Here is a 22,599-nt window from a genome sequence, read left to right as displayed (position 1 = left end):
GGAGTTTAGAGGGGAATGGATACATATATATGTATGGCTGAGTCCCTTTGCTATTCACCTGAAACTATCATAATATTGTTAACTGTCTGTATTCCAATACAAGATAAAAAGGTTTTAAAAAATACAAATACACAGCGAAAAGAAAAAGTGTATTAACGACCTGACTCTAGGCTTGCAAAGTACAAAGGAGGTTGCCTCTGACACAGCTAGTGGAGGAGACACTGAACATTATAAAGCCCGGGGTGGGAACCTTTCCATGTCCTCCTTTTCAGGGCTTCGGAAGGTAAACCGTGCCAGGCAATCCGAGTCACCAGGAACTGTGTGTGGAGTTTTCCTGGAGGCCCTTCTCTTCTGGAATCCAAGCTGTCAGCAGCACATGGGGCCGGCTGACTTATGGAGAGCGGGGGCCGGGGCTTTGGTGTTGGAGACGGCGGCGCGTGCTGGGGGCCCCCGGGCGGGCGCGCTGGCGACGCCGGGCTCTGCCAGGCTTTGCGCTCCCTGCAGCCTGGCCCTGCCTCCCAGCAGGGGCGACCCGGGCTCCGAAAAAGGTTAACTAGCACAAACAGCCATCATTTGTGCCGAGTGGGAAAGCCCCATGTGTTGCCCCGGCTTCTCTTTATGCGGCGTGAGGGGTGGCTTTTCTCTGTCGTTCAGTCGGTTGGCACGAGGTGGGTGCCCAGCAGGCTTCCGCTTGGGGACGGGAAGGGCCGGGCTCCAGGCGAGTGCGCGGGAGGCAGAGAAAGGCGGCCATCGGCGGCCCTCCCGGCTTCAAACCAGGGGAGGCGAGGGCTGGGGGGAGAAGGGGGGTCGGCAGGGAAGTCGGGGTTGGGGGTGGGGGGGGCGGTGGGCGGTGGGGTCCGGCGCCGAATAGCGCTCCAGTGTGCGCTGAATAAAGGCGGTCACCTCGACCTAATCGGTTCAAACGCTCTGTTTTCAGACCCCATCTGCTTATCTCCAGCGAAGTTTGGGGGACAGCGCCGTCCTATTGTGGGCCCATCATCTTGCAAATCTATTCCCGTCAGGGTTCTCATTATCGCAGATGTCAACGGAGGAATCCGAGCTGTCGGGGGACCGCCGACCATGAAAAGGAGGGGCCCCGCGGCCGGCAAGGCAAACAAAACAGCCGCCCCCCACCCCCCCGCAAACGTAAACAGGCCTGAGTGTCACAATATTTTCCCACATCGCCCGACCATTCCAGGGAACTTATTTCGAAAAGGAAAAGAAAAGGGGGGAGAAAACAGTATCAATAAACAGGCGCAATCCGCCGAGTTCATTTCCTCCAAATGGAAGGATGTGTATAACCTCTTCCTAAAACCATCCCTCTCTCGGCAACACAAGTTGATCAGATGTTTATTCCCCATCAGAGGGTTTCTCCTTAACATGAAAAACGGTGCAGTGGCTAACGTTTAGTCTGGGCAGCAATTAATGAAGTTGAATTCTTTTAGTTTTCCTTTTTTAAAAAAATACTCTGCCTCACCCCACCTCGTGCGGTGATCAACATGAGACCTAACATTTTGCACACAGTAGGAGTGAGTGAGTGAGCAAGCGATAGTTGCTCAGTCTCCTTGCCACCCCATGGACTGTAGCCCTCCAGGCTCCTCTGTTCGTGGAATTCTCCAGGCAAGGCTACTGGAGTGGGTTGCCATTTCCTTCTCTGCACATTGTAGGAAGGAGAGCGTAACTGCTTGCCAGCCCTACCCTCTTGTCAGGAGGTTAGGATAACCCAGGAGGGCCCTTTGTAGCAGCAGGACATGAACAGTCAAGGGCTACTCATCTTGGGAGGAGTTGGTCTAAACAGGGTTTTCTGTTGTCAAAGGGAAGCAGAATTGGGTTTTGGAATCAGAAATATGGAAGGATCTGGATTTCAGTGGGCTTCCCAGGTGGCACTAGTGACAAAGAACCCACCTTCCCATGCAGGAGACGTAAAAGATGCGAGTTCCATCTCTGGGTCGGGAAGATTCCCTGGAGGAGGGCATTCTCTCTGGAGAATCCCATGGACACAGGAGCCTGGTGGGCTACAGCACATAGGGTCACAAAGAGTCCAACACAACTGAAGCAACTGAGCACGCACACACGCATGATTTCAGTGGTTTGAGTGGCAAGTTCTTATCACTATATTTTAAGTAAAAGAGTATTAACCAGGGAACTACTAAAAATTAGCATTCATCAAAACATATTAATTCCTGGACCCTGAGAGGCTCCCCTGAATTCCCACCCAGTATCAAAGTCCATGGCTTCCCTGGTAGCTCAGTTGGTAAAGAATCTGCCTGCAATGCAGGAGACCCCAAACGATTCCTGAGTTGGGCAGATCTGCTGGAGAAGGGATAGGCTACCCAGTCCAGTATCTTGAGCTTCCCTGGTGGCTCAGATGGTAAAGAATCCGCCTGCAATGTGGGAGACCTGGGTTTGATCCCTGGGTTGGGAAGATCCCCTGGAGAAGGGAAAGGCTACCCACTCCAGTATTCTGGCCTGGAGAATTCCATGGACTGCATAGTCCATGGGGTTGCAAAGAGCCAGACAGGACTGAGCAACTTTCACTTCACATTAAAGCCCATCAGTGATTCTATTTGAAGGCTAAAGCCCTCGCAGGACCTTCAAAGGAAAGTCAGTCACACCAGTTCTTTGTTGAAAAGAAGACAACTTCATAAAAGTGTGTGGTGGTTCCTTAAAAGTTTTATTTTACCCAAAACTTTAAAATCTGCATTAGGAAGAATTGAGGGATTATAGTTTTGACATAACTTGGGTTCTGATGTTTGGTGGGTTAAGACCAAATGATGAAGACAGACTCCAGTGTTATGGTCTATCTCTGAAATGCTACCCAAATGTTCCATAAACATATCTATAAACAAGAATTCTTTATGAGCTTAGCATGTTCTAGGCTTCACAGAAACTAATTTAAACTGTCATGACAACTCTCCAAGGCTGCCAGGCAAATATTCGTACTCCCATTTTACAGCTGAGGAAACTGAGGCCCTCACAGAGCTATGGTTTAAACCTGTGCCTGTCTTCCACACCCTGTGTATGAAAAGCCCATCTACATCACGGAATATCAAACAGCCACAAAAAGAGAAACAAATAAGTAAGAGATGATTATTTACCAAAAATAATAAGGACCTACTGTGCAGCACAGGGAACTCTACTCAGTACTGTGTAATGGCCTGTATGGAAAAAGAATCTAAAAGAGAGTGAATATATGTACGGGTAGAACAGATTCACTTTTTCTGTACTCCTGAAACTAATACAACATGGTAAATCTATACTCCAATGAATCCTTTTTTTAAAAGCCAATAAAATATTTACAGCATACAAAATAGAAAAAAAACCCGATACCAAAAGTGTGTCTAGTATGAGCCCAACTTGTTTTATAAAATGGACTTATACTTAAATTAGAAATGGGAAGCACTGGTGACTCAGTGGTAAAAAATCTGCCTGCAGTGCAGGAGACACATGTTCCACCCCTGGTTCAGGAAGATTCCTTGGAGAAGGAAATGGCAACCAACTCCAGTATTCTTGCCTGGAAAATCCCATGGATGGAGGAGCCTAGCAGGCTACAGTCCATGGGGTTGCAAAACAGTCAGACACAACTTAGCAACTAAACAATTCTCTGGTGACCTAGATAGATGGGATTACATGCGGAAAAACAGGGGCCCGAGAGGGAGTATATATACATATATATACGTGTGTGTGTGTGTATACATAAATGTGGCTGAGTCACTTTGTTATGCAGTGGAAGCTAACACAACATTGTGGAGTGTCTATACCCCAATAAAAAAGAATAGAAAAAAGTAAAAATAATAAAAATCAGTTATTAGAGGATCTCTCTTTAAAAAAAAAAAAAAGAAAGAAAGATGTACTAAAAATACTCATTGTGGTTGTCACTGATTTTTTTTTTCTATCGCTACTTGAATTTAAAACAGTTTATGCCATAAAGTTCATAAAACAGTCATTTTGTCTATGAGGGGGGAAAAGTATGTATTTGTTCTCAATGAGGGAAAATTTCATAAGAAAGGAAAGAAGCTGTATCTAATTTTGTTTAATTCTCCACAAACTCCTGACACAATGACACAGAAACTTCTTGGCTTTCAGATCTCCGACCTCCATGGCAAAATCAAACGTTGTCATCTGCCGTCGGACTGCTATGCTTATTAAATTATCATTAGTACGTGTGACCTACTAACTATGTGACCGCGTGCAGGAGAATGAGGATGACTGCTGTCCCCGTTCCAGTGGTCTCCGGGCTTGCCAGCCTCCTCTGAACAACAGGGTGAGGCACAGCATTGAGTCTTCAAAGAGGTCACATCAAACCACGCTTGCCCCACAGGCAAGGTGAAGCGTGGATCACAGGGACAACGGGGAATTATGTGTCTGCTGGCAGGACTGGAACCGATGCCAATCACACAAAGACCCAGCCTTCAGTTCAGCCCTTGACAGGATGCGATTCCTTTCAGGCTGACTCGGCCAACAGAGCAGGCTCCTGAATATTTTCTGGCTGCGTTTCCTAACACTAACGATGTAAATGAAAACTTAGCCTCAGATATTAACTTGGAGTAACAATGCTGGTTATGTCCTCTAACTCAGTAATCACTGAGCTTGTTGAATACTGTGGTGATTTGTCATGGCTGAAAGCAGCAAATTCGTTTTGGGGAACTTGAATTTTCTCAAATTGTTCCTTCAGATTTCCAGCCAGGAGTTCACTCTGACAGTGTAAAGTTTTAATATTTGGCAGAGCCCGGCTAATCTCAAGTTCGCTAGCTCAATGATTTCAGTGGCAGCTGTCTTTATTGTTCCACTGTGCTTTTTGGTCCTCACAGGTCTTAGGTGAGAAATATCCTCTCCCTGGTCCCCATTTTCTATGAAAACATCCTCTGGATGACCTCAGGGTCTAGGTAAAACTATGATGCCAGGCATGTCTGGGGAACCAAAGCATGTCCTGTACTCAGAATATTAATGTTTCTGAAGCTACTTTTTGAAAACCACATTTTCTGAGATGTTTACAGCACACAGTTGAGATGAAAATATGTGAAAGTATTAAATAATATTTTTATAGGGCAAAAAGTTTCACAGATAAGCAATTTGATCTTATTCAAGTACACAATACTTGTCAAGCTACAATTTTCAAGTCATAGGATCAGAAAATGATCCAGTGAAAAACATGGTATGTGTTAACATTCTACCACCCTCCTCCATAAATGACAACTCTCCCACCTTGGCACTTTGTGGGCAAAGATGTTTTGTGTGGATTCATGCCAAGGTCTGAACACTAGCCTAGCACTTGCAAATAACGTGGTCAGGGTGAGTCTTAATTTCTCTAAGCCTCAGTTTCCTTGTCAGCTAAATGGGGCTAATATAGGACCTACTTCATAGTGTCACTGTGCCAGTGAAATATATTAAATGCTTAGCTCCATGCCTGGTCTCATGTTTGGGCATATAGTGAGCACTCAATAAATTTACTTCTTTAATGCAATCAACAAAATATATTAAGGATCTATTATCTCCAAAAATACCCCCATGGAGCTTACATTTCAGTAGATGTTACTGTTTTATAAAATTCCTTGAGGATTGTTTAAAGATTCTTCTTGTACCAGAAATACCTGCTAGTTACCAGCCTAGAGGGTTTTCCTTGTGGCAAGGCTGGTAAAGAATCTGCCTGCAATGTGGAAGACCTGGGTTCAATCCTTGGGTTGGGAAGATCCCCTGGAGAAAGGAAAGGCTACCCACTCCAGTATTCTGGCCTGGAGAATTTCATGGAATTCCATAGTCCATGAGGTCGCACAGAGTCGGACATGACTGAGCGACTTTCACTTCACTCACCAGCCTAGAAATAGCATTAGATTTCAAATAAATATCACAGCAATTTTCCTGAGGCTCTCTACACTCAACTTACATGCTCTGGAAGAGGGGAAAGGAGAAGAATGTTGGGGTACCTCATAATCATATCCGCCTGTTCCTGCAATTACATTCCCAAATAGTTGACCAAGCATGATCCAGAGAAGCTATGACCCTTTCAGAGAATCCCAGCACTGCTTCCCAGATACTGCTCTAGCCTCAGATAAGAAGAGCTAGACATAGAGCACCATTCCCAACCCTGTGTTACACATAGAACTGAGGGCATTCATTCATTCCACAAATATTTACTTTATTTACCATGCACTAGTCACTGTCCTGGGCTTCCCAGGTGGCTTATTGGTAAAGAACCTACCTGCCAATGCAGGAGACACAAGAGACTCCTGTTAGATCCCTAGGTCAGGAAGATCCCCTGAAGTGGGAAATGGCAACCTGCCCCAGTATTTAAGCCTGAAATATTCCATGGACAGAGGAGCTTGGTGGACTATAGTCCATGGGATTGTCAAGAGTTGGACACTGCAGAGCAACTACACACATACACTCAGTCACTATCCTAGGGATAAAGCAATGAAAAGAGATTGTACCCTGCCCTCAAGCAACTTACAGTACAGTTAGAGAAAATATCAAATGAACAAGCACTTACAATAAACTGTAATAAGTGGTATGAGACAAATTTTCCATGGTCTCTCAAATTTCTGCCTGACTTGTGAGCAGAAACATTTACTGCAATTTTGGTGAGATGAAATTTTCATGGATATTTGCAGAGCAAACAGTATTGGAAAACAGAAATAGTATTTCCCTTCAGAGAAAGAGCAAGTATTTTTCCTGTCCAGTAAAATAAAGATAAAGGCTCTCCCTGGGATGAATTTTGGGCAGGCTTTCTTGCAACCCATTAGAAAAGTTTCAGGCTCTCTAAATCCAGGATCCCGCCCCTGTAACACAACCCACCGAGGGCAAGTGTCACCCAGCCCCCATTACCTCACCCTGTAGAAACCCAACTCAGAGAGCCAGTACAAGAAAATGATGCTACTTTGGCAACTGCTACTGCTGTGAGTAATAAGCCTTCCTTTGTCTTTGACTCAGGAGTCTGTGTCCTCTGCCAAAAGCTAGGAGACTGGGGGAAGCTAACATTTATTAACATTTTCAAGTCACCTTCCCAAAGGAAGGGATTGAGGAGCCAAGTCCTGAAGGCTGGATAGAGTTCACTTATCGAAGGGAAGGAAAGTTGCATCAGGTGGAAAGAATGGTGTGCATATTCCATTTTCCTGAAAGCTAGAAATGACCTTCCTGATCTTTGCTCACCCCACACTCAGCTCTTCCAACAGCTTTGAGAGTCTCCAACTCCTTATAATATACCCTTCACTGTTTGAGATACCTAGAGTGGTTTCTGTTTTCCTGGTCCAAACCTTACTGATACAAAGAGCTTGGAGAAGCAAGAAAGGACAGGATCATTTGTGGGAAGAGGACAGGGAGGCAGGGGAGATAAGGATAGCATTCAGAGTGTGAGTAAAGGAGTGGGCCTTAAAGAGATCGGAATTATCTTAATTATCTCAGAAGAGAAAGAAACAAGGATGAGTATGAATAAACCCGAGAAAAAAGAAGGGTGGGACATCCAAAAAGTCATTTCTCTCTCAGGAGCAATAGTATTAACTGCTACCATGTATTGCTCCCCTAATCTACATGAAATAATGATCTAAGGACTTTAAATCTATTTGCTCATTTAGTGTTCACCATGATGCAATAAATATAATTATTATACTTCCATATTACACAGAAGGGAACTAAGATACAGAGAGATTGACTGCAGAGCCAGAATTTTAACTTGGGAAGTCCATCTCCAGATATACATATATAGACACAGATATAGATACAGACATAGATATTCAGCTGCACTGAATTTGGTTTAATATTTACTTATTTATTTGACTGTGCTGGGTCTTAGCTGCAGCATGGGGGAACTTCCATCTTAATTGTGACATGTGAGATCTGGTTTCCTGACCAAGGATCAAACCTGGGCCCCTTGCATCAGGAACGCAGAGTCTTAGCCACTGGACCATCAGGGAAATTCCCTAAATTCTTCTTAAATGATCTTTCCTTTTTGTTTATTACTTTAATAAGGAAAAATCACCTATCTACCCAGAATCCAAGACATGAACTTGAATACTAGCAAGTTACATTTCCCTGTGTGCATCCTCAGTGCTGTTCCCATACCTCTCCCCATCTGAAATGGTTGTATTGAATCTTGTCTTCACAAAATCTTTACTTTTTAAGATACAGTCTTAAGACATATGTGTGTATTCCTAAAATTGTAGGATTAAATTTTCTTAATTTTAATTTAAAGTTGACACGCTAAACATGTCTGAAACAGTATTTCACCTTATATTTTATTGAACATGAGATCATACACATTCTTTTCACTTTTCAACTCTTTCACAGTTTTGTCCCCTTGATCTATCCATCACTGAGAAAGATGTACTAAAATCTCCCTAGAGATTTGTCAGTTTTTCCTTGTAGCTACTTTTGGTTTCATGTATTTTAAGGGTGTGGTTGCTAGGCAAATTAGAATTTTTGTATTCTTCTCATAAATTGAAACTTTTCTCATTGCATAGCAACCTTCATTATTTCTCATGTTGTTCTTTACTGTAAAGTCTAAAGTCATTAATATTGCTACACCAGCTTTATTGTGACTAACATTTTCCAGCTATATCATTTTCTATACCTTTCAAATTTTTGTATGTAATGTTTTAAATTTCTCACTTTTTAAATGGCACATGGCTATATATATTTTTTTAAACCCAGTCTGACAATCTTTGTCTTTTAATTGGAATAATTACAATTTAATTTTTTGCAATAACAAATACATCTAGAATTACTTCTACCTATTTCTTATTATATATTATATAATAATAAAAAATTATGTATATTATATACATATGAAAAAAGTGAAAGTCCCTCAGTCATATCTGACTCTTTGCGACCCCAGGCTCTTCTGTCCATGGGATTTACCAGGCAAGAATACTGGAATGGGTTGCCATTTCCTTCTCCAGGGGAACTTCCTGAGCCAGGGAATGACCCCTGGTCTCCTACATTGCAGGCAGATTCTGAATTAGGGAAGCCCATTATGTACATATACATATACATATGTATTTGTGTGTGTGTGTGTATGTGTGTGTGTGTTTGTGGCTGCACTGGGTCTTAGTTGCATCTCTCAGGATCTTAGATCTTTGTTGCAGCATTCAGCATCTTTAGTTGCAGCATGTGAAGTCTTTAGCTGTGATATGCAAATTCTTAGTTGTGGCATGTGGGATCTAGTTCCCTGACCAGGGATCAAACCCAGAACCCCTGCAATGGGGGCAGAGAGTCTTAGCCACTGGACCACCAGGGAAGTCCCTCTACCAATTTATTTTGTACTTTATACTTGTCTCATGTGTTTTTCTTTTTTGTAATCTTCTTTTAGGGGCTTACCAGGTGGCTCAGCAGTAAAGAATCCACCTGCAAAGCAGGAGCCACAGGAGATGCAGGTTTGATCACTGGGTCAGGAAAATCCCCTGGAAAAAGGAATGGCAACCCACTCCAGTACTCTTGCCTGGAAAATTCCAAAGATAGGAGCCTAGGGGGCTATAGTCCATGGGGTTGGGAAGAGTCAGACATGACTGAAGTGACTTAGCATGCACACACCTTCTTTTGGATTGATTTTTCCCCCATTCCACTGTCTCTTCTAATAATTTAGAACTTATAATCACTAATTCTATTGTTCTAGATTTCCACATAAATCATAAAGTCCAAAATTAATTATATCTTTATCATCTTCCCATGAAATACAAAGCCTTAAAACACTTCAATCCAATCAGTCACTTCCAATTTGCACACTATTGTTATTCTGTGTATTTAATTGTCTTGGCTTATCACCATCAATATTTTATAAAATTGATCTTTGTTTTAGACTTATATATAGATTTACAGCTTTTTAAGTAGTCATTCCTCCTTGCATCTAAGAACCTTCTATATGGAAACACCTTTGTTATTCTTCAAGTGCATCTTTTCAGAATTCTCAGTAGTTACAAAGAATCTGTTAATATCAAACATTCTCAGTTTTTATTCTTTCTGAAAATGTCTTTATTTCACTTTCACTGTTAGATATTTTGCTAGGTAATACTAGGTTGACGGTATTTTCTCTGTACATTCACAAAAGTCTAATTTTTTTCTGGCTTTCATAGTTGCTGTTCAGAAGTCAGTTCTATTCAATTGCCATTCTTTTGTAGATAGTCTATTTTTCTCATAGACAATAGCTTTGAAATTATTATCTTTCTTTGGAGATTTTAAAGTTTGATTGTAAAGTTTCCAAGTGTGTATTTCTTATTATTTGTCCTGATTGGGATGGATTCATTTCTTAAATATGAAGATTGATGCTTTTCATTGGTTCTGAAAAATCCTTTGCTATTATCTCTTCAAATACCCTCTCTCCTTCATGTACCTCTTCCCTTCTTCTGAGACCCCAAATATTAGACCATCTCACACTATTCTTATGTCTCCTCTTTTAAGTATCTTTCATCTTTTTATTTCTTTGTGCTTTGTACTGGATACTTCCTTCAGGTCTAGCTTCCAGTTCATCAATCCTTTTTCTCACTCTGTCTAATCTACTATTAAAATCCATCCACTGATTATTTTTCTTCTAGTACCAGGTTTCAAGGCCGACCATTTTCCTTGCTGTTCTCTACTTGGGGGCTGGCAGCTTTATTTTTAGCTTACCCTTCATACTCAGCCTGTATGGACTTGTGGGGTTCCACCTATACTGGGGACCTCCCTTATGCTTCCCATTACTTTCTCCCATCTGTAAGAGACCATTACAATCAAAACCCAGCTTCGCTGGGGTTTCTTCAAACGTCCTCAGAATGAAAGTATCTTTAGTTCTTTGTTTACCTCTTGAGATTCATTCCTCCTAACAGCTCACTGATGCATTTTAGGTTTTTTAAAATTTTATTCAGCATTTGAGGATTTCACTGGGAGGATAAGTAGAGTATCTTTTCTACTATTCTTCCAGAAATAGAAGATCGGTTTGTTTTCAAATGGGAATCAGAACAGACACCAAATCTAACACACATTCCATTTTTATTACGAACAATTCAAACAGATTTTGGATACACACGCTATATGAAAAACAAGTTGTAAGCAAGTGTATACAGCATAACACATTTTTGTAAAGATAAATATTTTTAAAATATTTAAATATATATGTATTTGTATATGTGTATGAGCATAGAGAAAGATTTAAAGAGCTACATACAAACTGTTTTGACTACTTCAGAATGGCTAACACTTGGTGTGAGAAAATAAGGGCAAAATATTGTAAAAAGAGGGAAAATATACAAGTTGTTAAAATGTACATATTCTTCCAAATATGTCTAAATCTATAGACAAGGACTGAAAGGTAACATGCACAAAAGCGTCGATGGTTAAGTGCTATCTTGCCCAACTATAAAGGGGTTGACCAGATGGTCTTGCACATATCCTTTAAATTGCCACTGAGGTAAGGGGTAGTCTTGAATTACAATGGACCCACAGCAATCAGGGGCTTCCCTGGTAGTTCAGTTGGTAAAGGATCCACCTGCAATGCAGGAGACCCCAGTTCGATTCCTGGGTCAGGAAGATCCACTGGAGAAGGGATAGGCTACCCACTCCAGTATTCTTGGACTTCTCTGGTGGCTCAGCTGGTAAAGAATCTGCCTGGAGTGCAGGGGACGTGGGTTGGGAAGATCCCTTGGAGAAGGGAAAGGTTACCCACTCCAGTATTCTGGTCTGGAGAATTCCATGGGCTGTATAGTCCATGGGGTCACAAAGAGTTGGACATGACTGAGCAACTTTCACTTTGACAGCAATCAAACCAGTCAGTACTAAGAGAAATCAACCCTGAATATTCACTGGAAGGACTGATGCTGAAGCGGAAGCTATAATACCTTGGCCACCTGATGCGAAAGGGGCCAACTCACTGGAAAAGACCCTGATGCTGGGAAAGATTGAGGGCAGGAGAAGGGGTTAACAGAGGATGAGATCGTTGGATGGCATCACCGACTCAATGGACATGAGTGTGAGCAAACTTCAGGAGATAGTGAAGGACAGGGAAGCCTAGCATGCTGCAGTCCATGGGGTTGCAAAGGGTTAGACATTACTTAACAACTGAACAACAACACGATAATCTTTTCTCTTTCCCAGTTCCATTTCTGAAACACTTCCTCTGCCTTAGCTATACTTGCATTTCAAACCATCAACTTAACCTGCATGTGACCTCAGAATTATTTTGTCTGTTTACAATTTTCCCTTCATTCTTGAACCCAAAGCTCAATATTGTTGAATTTCATTAAGACTTCTCCATCTGGATAGAGTGACTCTATAACAGTAGGAACAACTAGTATTTCTTGAGCACTTACTGTCTATCAGGCACTAAATAGGTGCTTGCTCTGCATTACTTTATTTGTCTTTAAAACAACCCTGTGAGGAGAGGTGCAAAGGCTGATAAAAAGCATCTGATGGAAATCTGATTAGAAAGTCAGATCAGAAAGTCATTCTGATGGAACTTCCCTGGTGATCCAGTGGTTAAGAATCTGCCTGTCGATGCAGGGAACACGTGTTGGATCCCTGGTCCAGGAAGATCCCACATACCGCCTGGAAACTAAGCCCATGCACCGCAATTACTTAGCCTGTGGTCTAGAGCCCATGCTCCACAACAAGAGCATGGCCCCTGCTCACAACTAGAGAAAGCAACACGCAGCAATGAAGACCCAGCACAGCCAAAAGTAAAAAGAAGGAAGGAAGAAAGAAAGTCACCCTGAGGAGAAGATGATGAAGCCAAGCCCTAAAGAATGGGTAGGGGCTAAACTGGTGATTCAATCCAAGAAATTGGATCTAGGAAACTCAGCATATAATGACTCAATATTAACCTTCTAATTGACTGGCAAAGGAAACTATCTAGATTTTTTTAAGACCCAATTACAATTTTGCCCCTAAAGAGGAACCAGTGTTTGGAGTCCCAATGAGCTTGAGGCTTTAACAGAAAGGTCCTGTCATGACTCCCTAAGAGAATGATAAGATGAATTCTATTTTTTAATTATCACTATTTTCCTCATTACTTTTAGGGTTTTTTGTGATTTTGTTGTTTAGATGATGAGTTAAACAAAATAAACACTTAGGAGAAGCAGTATTTCCTGGGGATCTTAAGGGATGTGAGAGAATAGGAGAAAAAAGAAACTGATGGTGAGGTGGTACAAATGTGAGGTGTTTTGAAGGATGTCATTATAAGATAAATGAAGAATGTTGAAGTATGAAGCTACTGTGCTTAATAACTTATCATCTTTCTGTGCTGTCCAATATGAGGTCAAAAGATACATACACCTATTTAAACTAAATAAAATGAAAAATTAAATTCCTGTCTCACTAGCCATGTTTCAAGTGCTCAGTAGATATTTGTGGCTAGCAGGTAATGCATTGGAGAGTTCAGATATAGAATATTTCCATTGTTGTAGAAAGTTCTGTTTGAACTGAGAGCAACATCTTGGAAGGGAATAGCCCTCCCTAGCGTCCTACTGCACATTTACAGATACAATTTTTAGTGAAGTTTGCGATGGTCTGAAGTTAAATGTCTTACATGAAAATTCTATCAACTTCAGTCAACAGTTATTTATTCTATCAACCCCAGTCTTCTAGATGCAAGACACTGAACCATCCATAGGATGGGGAAGAGCGAGATGGATAAAAAAAAAAAACAAATTAGACATGACCACTGCCTTCAAGAAGTTTATTACCTAGAAAGGAAGAAAGATATGAGACCTGCTTCAGGGGCTAGAAGAACCCAGGAAACTTTTCCTTAGGCACGATTTCTTTCAAGACTGAAGCTGTCCAAAGTACCCCAATCCAAATTCTCCCTTGTTAGTTTCAGGAATGTTTTTGGGACTCTGGGGACAATGGAATGAGATGTGCACACTGTGACAACAGAGGTCTCCAACAGAGAGTCCTAGACAGGGCTCCTTTTAAAGCTGTCTCCCTCACCCATTTTCAAGATAAAAGGGAGCATGTTCAGACAGCATCACATGGCCCAGTGTGGTTCACTGTTGTGTGATATTAAATGTTCAGATTCCTCCAAAGAGAGAATGTAAATCAGTTCAGTTCAGTCACTCAGTCGTGTCTGACTCTTTGCGACCCCACGGAGTGCAGCACGCCAGGCCTCCCTGTCCATCACCAACTCCTGGAGCCTACTCAAACTCATGTCCATCGAGTCAGTGATGCCATCTACCATCTCATCCTCTGTTGTCCCCTTCTCCTCCTGTCATCAATCTTTCCCAGCATCAGAGTCTTTTCCAATGAGTTGGTTCTTCGAAATCGGCTTGTCTTATTTCCTCATTTGTAAAATGAACAAGTTGAGACTATAAGACCATCCCCTGCAGCTTCCCAAAGATCATGTTCAAATAACTTATATTTACTTTTATCTGAAAACATGAGGAAGCCAGTTTCACTTACCTGGATTGACCAAGGCGCCTACCTGCGGGCTGCATCAGAGAGTCTGTGGTCACATAAGGTATGTGAGGAATCGTTAGGGAGCAGCAAGATCTCCACAGCGTGGAGACTCTGCCACTCTGCCTTGAACTTATGGTGACACATGACAGCTGGAGACCCAGTGAGTAGATGGATATGTTATACTAATTAAATCATCAGTTTTTCCAAGATAACAGTTAAAAAAATTCTACAAAAGAATAAATGCAGACTGAAGATAATGCAAATAGCACAGCTATAGATGGGTTAGACTGCATGAAATTGCCAATGTTTGCTCAGCTTTTATATAAGAAAAATAACAATTTGATGTGGTTCAAGCTAATGCTTGCAAACAACAAGGAAATGACACTGTCCCTGGGGCAGCCGATCAGCCACGTTACCAGGCAAGACAATGACCATCTCATGAGACTTTACAGAAAGTGAGCTCAAAGAAGGTGAAATTATCAAGATCATTAGAAATATGGACAGTATACCCACTAGCCTTAACTATCAACTTCCCTATAAATATATACTCTGCCTTACAATATTAGCTAACAATAGAATGAAGATATTAAAGTGGCTTATTGACTTCATCTTTGCGTTATTTTTAAGTCCTCTTCAGTGGTTTATTTTCTAATGTACATAATATGTTACTACCGCAATGCTGATTGGACTATACAATCAAAACCTGTGTAGCTGACTCCTTGATGGTCAACCATGGGGCCTCAGCAGGACCTCTGAGGACGATGGTTTATGTTCTGCTGCCATCTCGTGGTGAGTAAACTGGGAGCACACTATTGGGAAGAGTGGGAAGGACTGGTTTGGACCAGTGAACTCCAAACTTCTAGGGATCCTAGTGCCCAAAGGAAAGAATCTGAGTTCTCCTGCGTGTCACTGTCCCAACACCTGGAAAATTTCACAGCTCAAACCAGTCTCTTTTTGGGGTCTACAACCTTAGCAGGTAACCTTACCTCTTTAGACCCCTCTTTCCTTACCTGTAAAATGTTGACTATTTTCTAACTCTAGATGAACCGCACAGACACCTCCAGTTCTAAAATGGCTATGATATTAATAGTGTCATTTTTTATTTTACTAGCGTCCAAATTCTTTACTATTTTCTTATTCCTTATTCCATAAAGAGCTATAAAATCTCAGAGGTGGTGCCCCCTTCTCTGCTTCTATCATACTGTGCACACATCTGTATCTTACAGCACTTATTGGGGGTTTGGAGGCTTTTGGTGGTAGTGGTTGAGTTTGATTCAATTTTACTTCGTATTTTGGTGTAACTTTTAGATTCACAGGAAGTGGGGGAGTGTACAAGGAGTTCCTGTGCATCCTTCTCAACCTGCATCAGTGGTAACATCTTACACACCTATAATACACAACTACTGTACAGAAGCAAAACCAGGAAACTGACTTCAGTGCAATCCAGAGGTTATTCAGATTTCACCAGTTTTATGTGCACTGAAGTTTGTGTCTGTGTGTGAGCTGTTCGTGTGTGTGTGTGTGTGTGTGTGTGTGTGCTCAATTGTGTCCAACTCTTTGCGACCCCATGGACTGTAGCCTGCCAGGCTCCTCTGTCCATGGGATTTCCCAGGCAAGAATACTGGAGTGGGTTGCGATTTCCTCCTCCTAGGGATCTTCCCAACCCAGGGAATGAACTCAAGTCTCCAGCATTGCAGGCGGATTCTTTACCACTGAGCCACCAGGGACGTTCAGAGCCTCAGGTAGCAGCTGTTGAAGTATGCAGATTTATTCAGTCCTGTAGGGTCACGATTACAATCCCTGATGGCCTCTGGACCAGGAGATCTGGGGAGTTCTCTTGGAGGACATTTGCAAAAATCAAAGCTCCTGATGAGGGTATCAGCTGCTTTCTGAGGAGTCTTTTTGAGCTGTAGCAAGGCAAAGGGGGATACACAAAGATGGCACTTCCCTATTTATATTCTCTAGGAGCACCTCCTTAGCCCCAGTTCAGTTCAGTTCAGTCACTCAGTCGTGTCCAACTCTTTGCAACCCCATAAACCGCAGCACACCAGGCCTCCCTGTCCATCACCAGCTCCTGGAGTTTACCCAAACTCATGTCCATTGAGTCGGTTATGCCATCCAACCATTTCATCCTCCGTCGTCCCCTTCTCTTCCTGCCTTCAATCTTTCCCAACATCAGGGTCTTTTCAAATGAGTCAGCTCTTCTCATCAGGTGGCCAAAATATTAGAGTTTCAGCTTCAACATCAGTCCTTCCAATGAACACCCAGGACTTATTTCCTCTAGGATGGACTGGTTGGATCTCCTTGAAGTCCAAGGGACTCTCAAGAGTCTTCTCCAACACCACAGTTCAAAAGCATCAATTCTTCAGTGCTCAGCTTTCTTTATAGTCCAACTCTCACATCCATACATGACTACTGGAAAAACCATAGCCTTGACTAGCCGGACCTTTGTTGGCAAAGTAATGTCTCTGCTTTTGAATATGCTGTATAGGTTGGTCATAACTTTCCTTCCAAGGAGCAAGTGTCTTCCAATTTCATTTCTGCAATCACCATCCGGAGTGATTTTGGAGCCCAGAAAAATAAAGTCAGCCACTGTTTCCACTGTTTCCCCATCTATTTGGCATGAAGTGATGGGACCAGATGTCATGATCTTAGTTTTCTGAATGTTGAGCTTTAAGCCAACTTTTTCACTCTCCTCTTTCACTTTCATCAAAAGGCTCTTTAGTTCTTCTTCACTTTCTGTCATAAGGGTGGTGTCATCTGCATATCTGAGGTTATTGATATTTCTCCTGGCGATCTTGAGTCCAGCTTGTGCTTCATCCAGCCCAGCGTTTCTCATGATGTACTCTGCATATAAGTGTGTGGAAAACATGAAGCCTGTCCCTCAAGGTGACCTTCCATGCTAAGTAAACAGGCCTTTTTCATAAAAAGACTGTGAAGCTCTCTTGCTTCACAAAGGCATCAGGAAATACCTGCATGCACCCAGGAGTTTCAGCAATGCAGCAGGAGAGTGCCTTGTATGTACATGCATTGGTTTTAACACCAGCCCCAGCCAGGGAGTGGGGGAATGCTACAACCGACAGAACTTTCTGCTTTATCAAGGCAGCGAAAATTCTGTGACTGCTCATTTCTGTTGGAGCTTTCCCACCTGAGCTAGCACATTAGATGGGACTCACAGCGATGTCCACCAGTGCCTCTATCTCCAGGGACCAGTTCTTGTATACCCTGCCCATCCAGCCAATGCTTTTAGCTTTGGAAATAACTCTCCTTTGCATACAGTCTCTGCACTTTTCAAACTTCTGCTGTCTATGGCATCTCAGGGTGACTGAGACTGCAGGCAACCCTTGTAAGAGGGCATTTTGGGGTGTTTGGATATCAGCCCCATTGGTTTCCTATGCCAGATGCTTTGGGGGCTCATCCTTCTGGTATAGATTCTAGGGGACATGGGTGCCTGATGTGGGGTGCCAACTCTTCAGTCATCCAGGAGAAGCACCATCTGGTGAGATGCCTCCCTACTGTGTGAATCACATCAGGGGTGGGGTTTTGGCAAGAGTGTCTTTATGCCTCTCCTACCCCTCTCAGGGTGGTCCTTTTAGCCTTCGTTGTGAAGGAGATGTTCACTAGTTCTCAGGTTCTTTTCAGAGGGAAATGATTGACAGGTAGCTGTATATTTGTTGTGCTCATAGGAGTAGGTTAAGTTCGGACTCTTCCTATGCCACCATCTGCATTCAACTGCCCTCCCTCTAACTTTTGGTCTTTATCTGTAAATGGGGTATTTAAACCTTCCCTTTATTCTTTGCTGTCATGAACATTACAAGCCAAAACCTGTGAATGTAACCGTGAATATGACCTTGTTTGGACCAAGAGTCTTTGCAGATATTAAAGGTCTCAGGACAAAATCATCCTTGACTATCCAAATGGGCCCTCAATCCAATGCCAAGTGTTGTTCTAAGAGGAACATGGAGGAGAGACGGAGGGATAAGAGGAGATAGCCAGCTGAAGATGGGGCAGAGAGTGGAGTTATGCAGCCACAAGCAGAGGAATGCCTGGAAATAAGGAAGAAGTCTGCCCTCTAGCCTTCTTAGGGAACATGGCCTCCAGAGCTACAAGGAGATAAATCTGTTCAGTCACCCAGCTGGTGATCACCTCTTATGACAGTCCTAGGAAACAAATACAGCAGCCAAGAGCAAAATAAACAATATTCAGTTCCAAGAAAACATTTGAGTTCATCCAGAGTCATGCAAGGAGGAATAGAAAATGATAGGAAGAAAGACTGAGCATAGTGAAAGACACAAAGTTTAGAAATCAAAGAAAACATGTCAAAATTTTTTAACTCAAAAAAATTCATTTAAGTTTTTTAACTGAAAACAAAACAAAACCAAAAGTGTCTATGCTGGCACATTCCATTGTTTATAAAATATTTCAGTTGTTGTTGTTGTTGTTCAGTCACTCTGACGTGTCCACCTCTTTGTGACCCCGTGGACTGCAGCATGCCAGGCTTCCCTGTCCTTCACCATCTCCTGGAGCTTGCTCAAACTCATGTCCATTGAATTGGTGATGCCATCCAATCATCTCATCTTCTGTTGCCCCCTTCTCCTCCTGTCTTCAATCTTTCCCAGCATCAGGGTCTTTTCCAGTGATTTGGCTCTACATATCAGGTGGCCAAAGTATTGGAGCTTCAGCTTCAGTATCAGTCCTACCAATGAATATTCAGGGTTGATTTCCTTTAGGATAGACTGGTTTGATCTCCCTGCAGTCCAAGGGATTCTCAAGAGTCTTCTCCAGCACCACAGTTTGAAAGCATCAGCCTTTCGTTCAGCCTTTCATTCAGCCTTCTTTATTTTCACTGTGTGTTAAAAGTTGTAGGCCCCACCACATGGGCCTTCCATTACAATTTGGCCCAACTGCCAACATCTGCACCATTTTGCCTAAGAGTTTCTTCTGGTCACCAGAGCCTGCTCTGCCTGGGACACATGGCAAGGTGGAGTCCTGAAGGTCCCAGGAAAAACCTTCAAGCAGTGTATAACTAGAGTTGAGGTATACACACCCCTGTGCCCCACGTCTCTGCTGGGACTCTGACCACTGAGTTGCCAGCAGGACTAAGCCCCAAATGCCTAGAGGACTACCCTGCTCCCCTTCCTGTCTTATTTCCCTACTCCCCTACCAGTGTCTCCTGGGATCCCCTCCCAAATTAACCACTTCCCCTTGGATCCTTTTCTGTGGGTCTGTTCTTAAGGAGCCCAAACTAAGGCAGATTGCAAACACACTGAGCTGGAAGCAGTTCAGAACCAAACGCATAACATGAAAACTTGGTCTTCTTCAAGAATTTATTTGAACTGCCTACCTGTTTTATTTTAGTGTTAGAAAAGTATCTAAATGTTAAGCTGGCCTTGCTTGACATCAACATCTACCAAGGAGATACACAGAGCTGTAGAACTCCTCTTTTTCTCAACCTTATATCCACCTTCCATCGAGAGGTGAGTTCTAAACCCCAAATACATCTCATGTCAGTCCATGACATGAGATGTCATGAGATGATCATGACTCTGTTCCCACTGGACATCTAAATTCTTGTGTAACAGAAGTCATTACCTTCAAGGAAAAAGAGGTTGGAGGAGATGAAAGGAGACAAGGCCTTGGTAAGGTGAGGTTCTGATGCCCACGAGCTGAGTGACATTGGACGCATGCAAAGCAGACTTCATGTTTAAGCCTGTGCACATAATTACTGGTGCAAGGATATATACTTAGCTTTCATTAGATTCTTAGAGCAATGTGTGACCCCAAAATGGTGAAGAACAGCCAGTATCTGTGTGCATGGTCAGTTACAGTACAAGGAATGGTTATGTACAGGTTCTGGAGTGTGACTGGTTTGGAATCCAGTTCAGCTGTTCCTAGTTCTTTCCTGAAGTCTATGGCTCAGTCTTTTCATCTTTAAAATGAGGGTGAAAGAATACAGACCTCATGGAGTCACTGTGAGGACACAACAAGATAATGCCTATAAAGCAGAGAGTATATGGTGCTTCTCAATGAATGTCAGCCACTGTAACTGTTCCACAAGTCATCCAACAGGGAGATCCATGGGGCCAGTCAGAGGTTCCCAACCTTTTTAGTGCCAGGAACTGGTTTTGTGGAAGATTATTTTTCCATAGACGGGATGGTTTCAGGATGATTCAAGAGCATTACATTTATATAATGAAATAATGACACAATTCACCATAATGGAGAATCAGTGGGAGCCCTGAGCTTGTTTTCCTGCAACTAGATGGTCCCATCTCGGGGGTGATAGGAGACAGTGACCCTCAAAGTGTGTTTCACTCCTGCGAGAATTTAATGCTGCTGCTGACCTGACGGGAGGCAGAGCTCAGGCGATAATGCGAGCAATGGAGAACAGCTATAAATACAGATCAAGCTTCGCTGGCTTGCCCACTGCTCACCTCCTGCTGTGTGGCCCAGTTCCTAACAGGCGTTGGAGACCCCTGATGTGAGTCATCCTTCTCCCTCACCCACAGCATTCAACTAATAACTATGACGATTTTCAACCCGAAGCTTTTCAACTCATTCAGCTCATTTTCACTCAAATTTCATTTCTCTAATCAAGGTGCTAGCTTGTCTTCCAGAAGATCCCCATGTTTAATCATCCTTGAATCCTCCCTCCACTGGAGTGATCAGTAGGCACTAAAATCCTAACATGACTTAAAACTCTAAGACCTTGGCCTCGACAGGGCTCTTCACACCACGCTCCAAGGGGCCTCTGGAGTGCCTGGGAGGAGATGAGGCCCCTGCCGCTCTTGTTTGAGCCAAAGCCAGCCAAGTGTGTAGATTCTGTGCACTGGGCTTCCTCCTAGTGTGAAGAAGGGGCTGTGCTTCTTCAAACAAAACACACAAGCACACACACACACAAACTAGACAAGTAACCACACCCACTCTCTTTTGAAAAATGAATACAAATGGTAAACAATCTGCCAGCCAACACAGGAGACACAAGAAACGCAAGTTTGATTCCTGGGTCAGGAAGATCCCCTGGAAGAGGAAACGGCATTCCACTCAGGTATTCTTGCCAGAAAATTCCATAGGCAGAGGAGCCTGGCAGACTACAGTCCATGAAGTCACAAAGAGCCGGACACAACCGAGCACACACACACAAGGTCCTGGATGCTATCGTAACACGGCCTCTGGCTGCATCTTTGCCTTCTTCTCTGTTTCCATGTCACTCACCTCTGCCTATATCATTGAGCTACATGATCCAGGAGAGTATTTTTCAAATTTTCTGGTCCACCCTCATACTTTTTTAAAGTATTGAGCCTCAGTACTTGTTTTCTTATTACTACTGAAACAAACAACCACAAATTTAGTGCCTTAAAAACAACACAAATGCCTTTTTTCTCCAGTAAGAGGCCTGAAGTGACCTCTAAAAATAGTTCACTATTCACTTGACTCAGAAAACCCCACAAAATCATGTAAATCAAGAGGTTCAAATCTTTGTGTACACTTAAAGAACACTCGTGAAACTGCCCAGGCCATTGAGGGTATGCACATCTGAAATGCCACCAAGTATCTGAAGGATGTCAGTTTTAAGAAGCAATGCATGTCTTTCTGTCATTACAATGCTGGAGCTGGTAGGTATGCACAGGCCAAACAGTGGGGCTGGACGCAGGGCCAGTGGCCCCAAGGGTGCTGAATTTTTACTATTCCTGCTCAAAAATACAGAGAGTAATGCTGAACTTAAGGGCTTAGATGTAGATTCTCTGGTCATTGAGCCCATCCTGGTGAACGGGGCCCCAAACATGTGACACTGGATTACCGAGCTCATGATCAGATCAACCTGTTCATGAGCTCTCTCTGCCCCACTGAGCAGATCCCTACTGAAAAAGAACAGATTGTGCCTAAACCAGAAGAGGAGGTTGCACAGAACAAAAAGATATCCAAAAAAAAAAAAAAAAAGGATATTCCAGAAGAAAGTGAAGAAACAAAAGCTTATGGCCAGGGAGTAAATGCCACAAAAAATAAATGCAAATAAAAGTTAAAAAAAAAAACAAAAAACACAAATGTATTATCGTACAATTCTGGCAGCCAGAAGTCCAAATGGATCAGCAGGGCTGCATTCCTCCTGGAGACTCTAAAGCAAGTAATTTTGATATGTTCTAATGCACAACATCCTCAAGTCAGGCTCTGCAGAAACAATTTATTATGCTTTTGTAAAAGCCCCGTTTCGTGGAGCTAGAAGTACTTAATTTCCATCTTCACCTTTTC

At 42.7% G+C, this 22,599-nt stretch overlaps 1 pseudogene; it reads left to right on the top strand.

The window, feature by feature from the left end:
- Positions 1–393: 393 nt before the first annotated feature.
- On the top strand, positions 394–22,340 carry LOC102396558 (annotated as a pseudogene).
- Positions 22,341–22,599: the final 259 nt, after the last annotated feature.

This window comes from Bubalus bubalis, chromosome 4 (assembly GCF_019923935.1).
Source record: "Bubalus bubalis isolate 160015118507 breed Murrah chromosome 4, NDDB_SH_1, whole genome shotgun sequence".
Classification (NCBI taxonomy): domain Eukaryota; kingdom Metazoa; phylum Chordata; class Mammalia; order Artiodactyla; family Bovidae; genus Bubalus; species Bubalus bubalis.
Note: the sequence above shows the minus strand (reverse complement) of the source record. Positions and strands in the feature narration are given on the sequence as shown.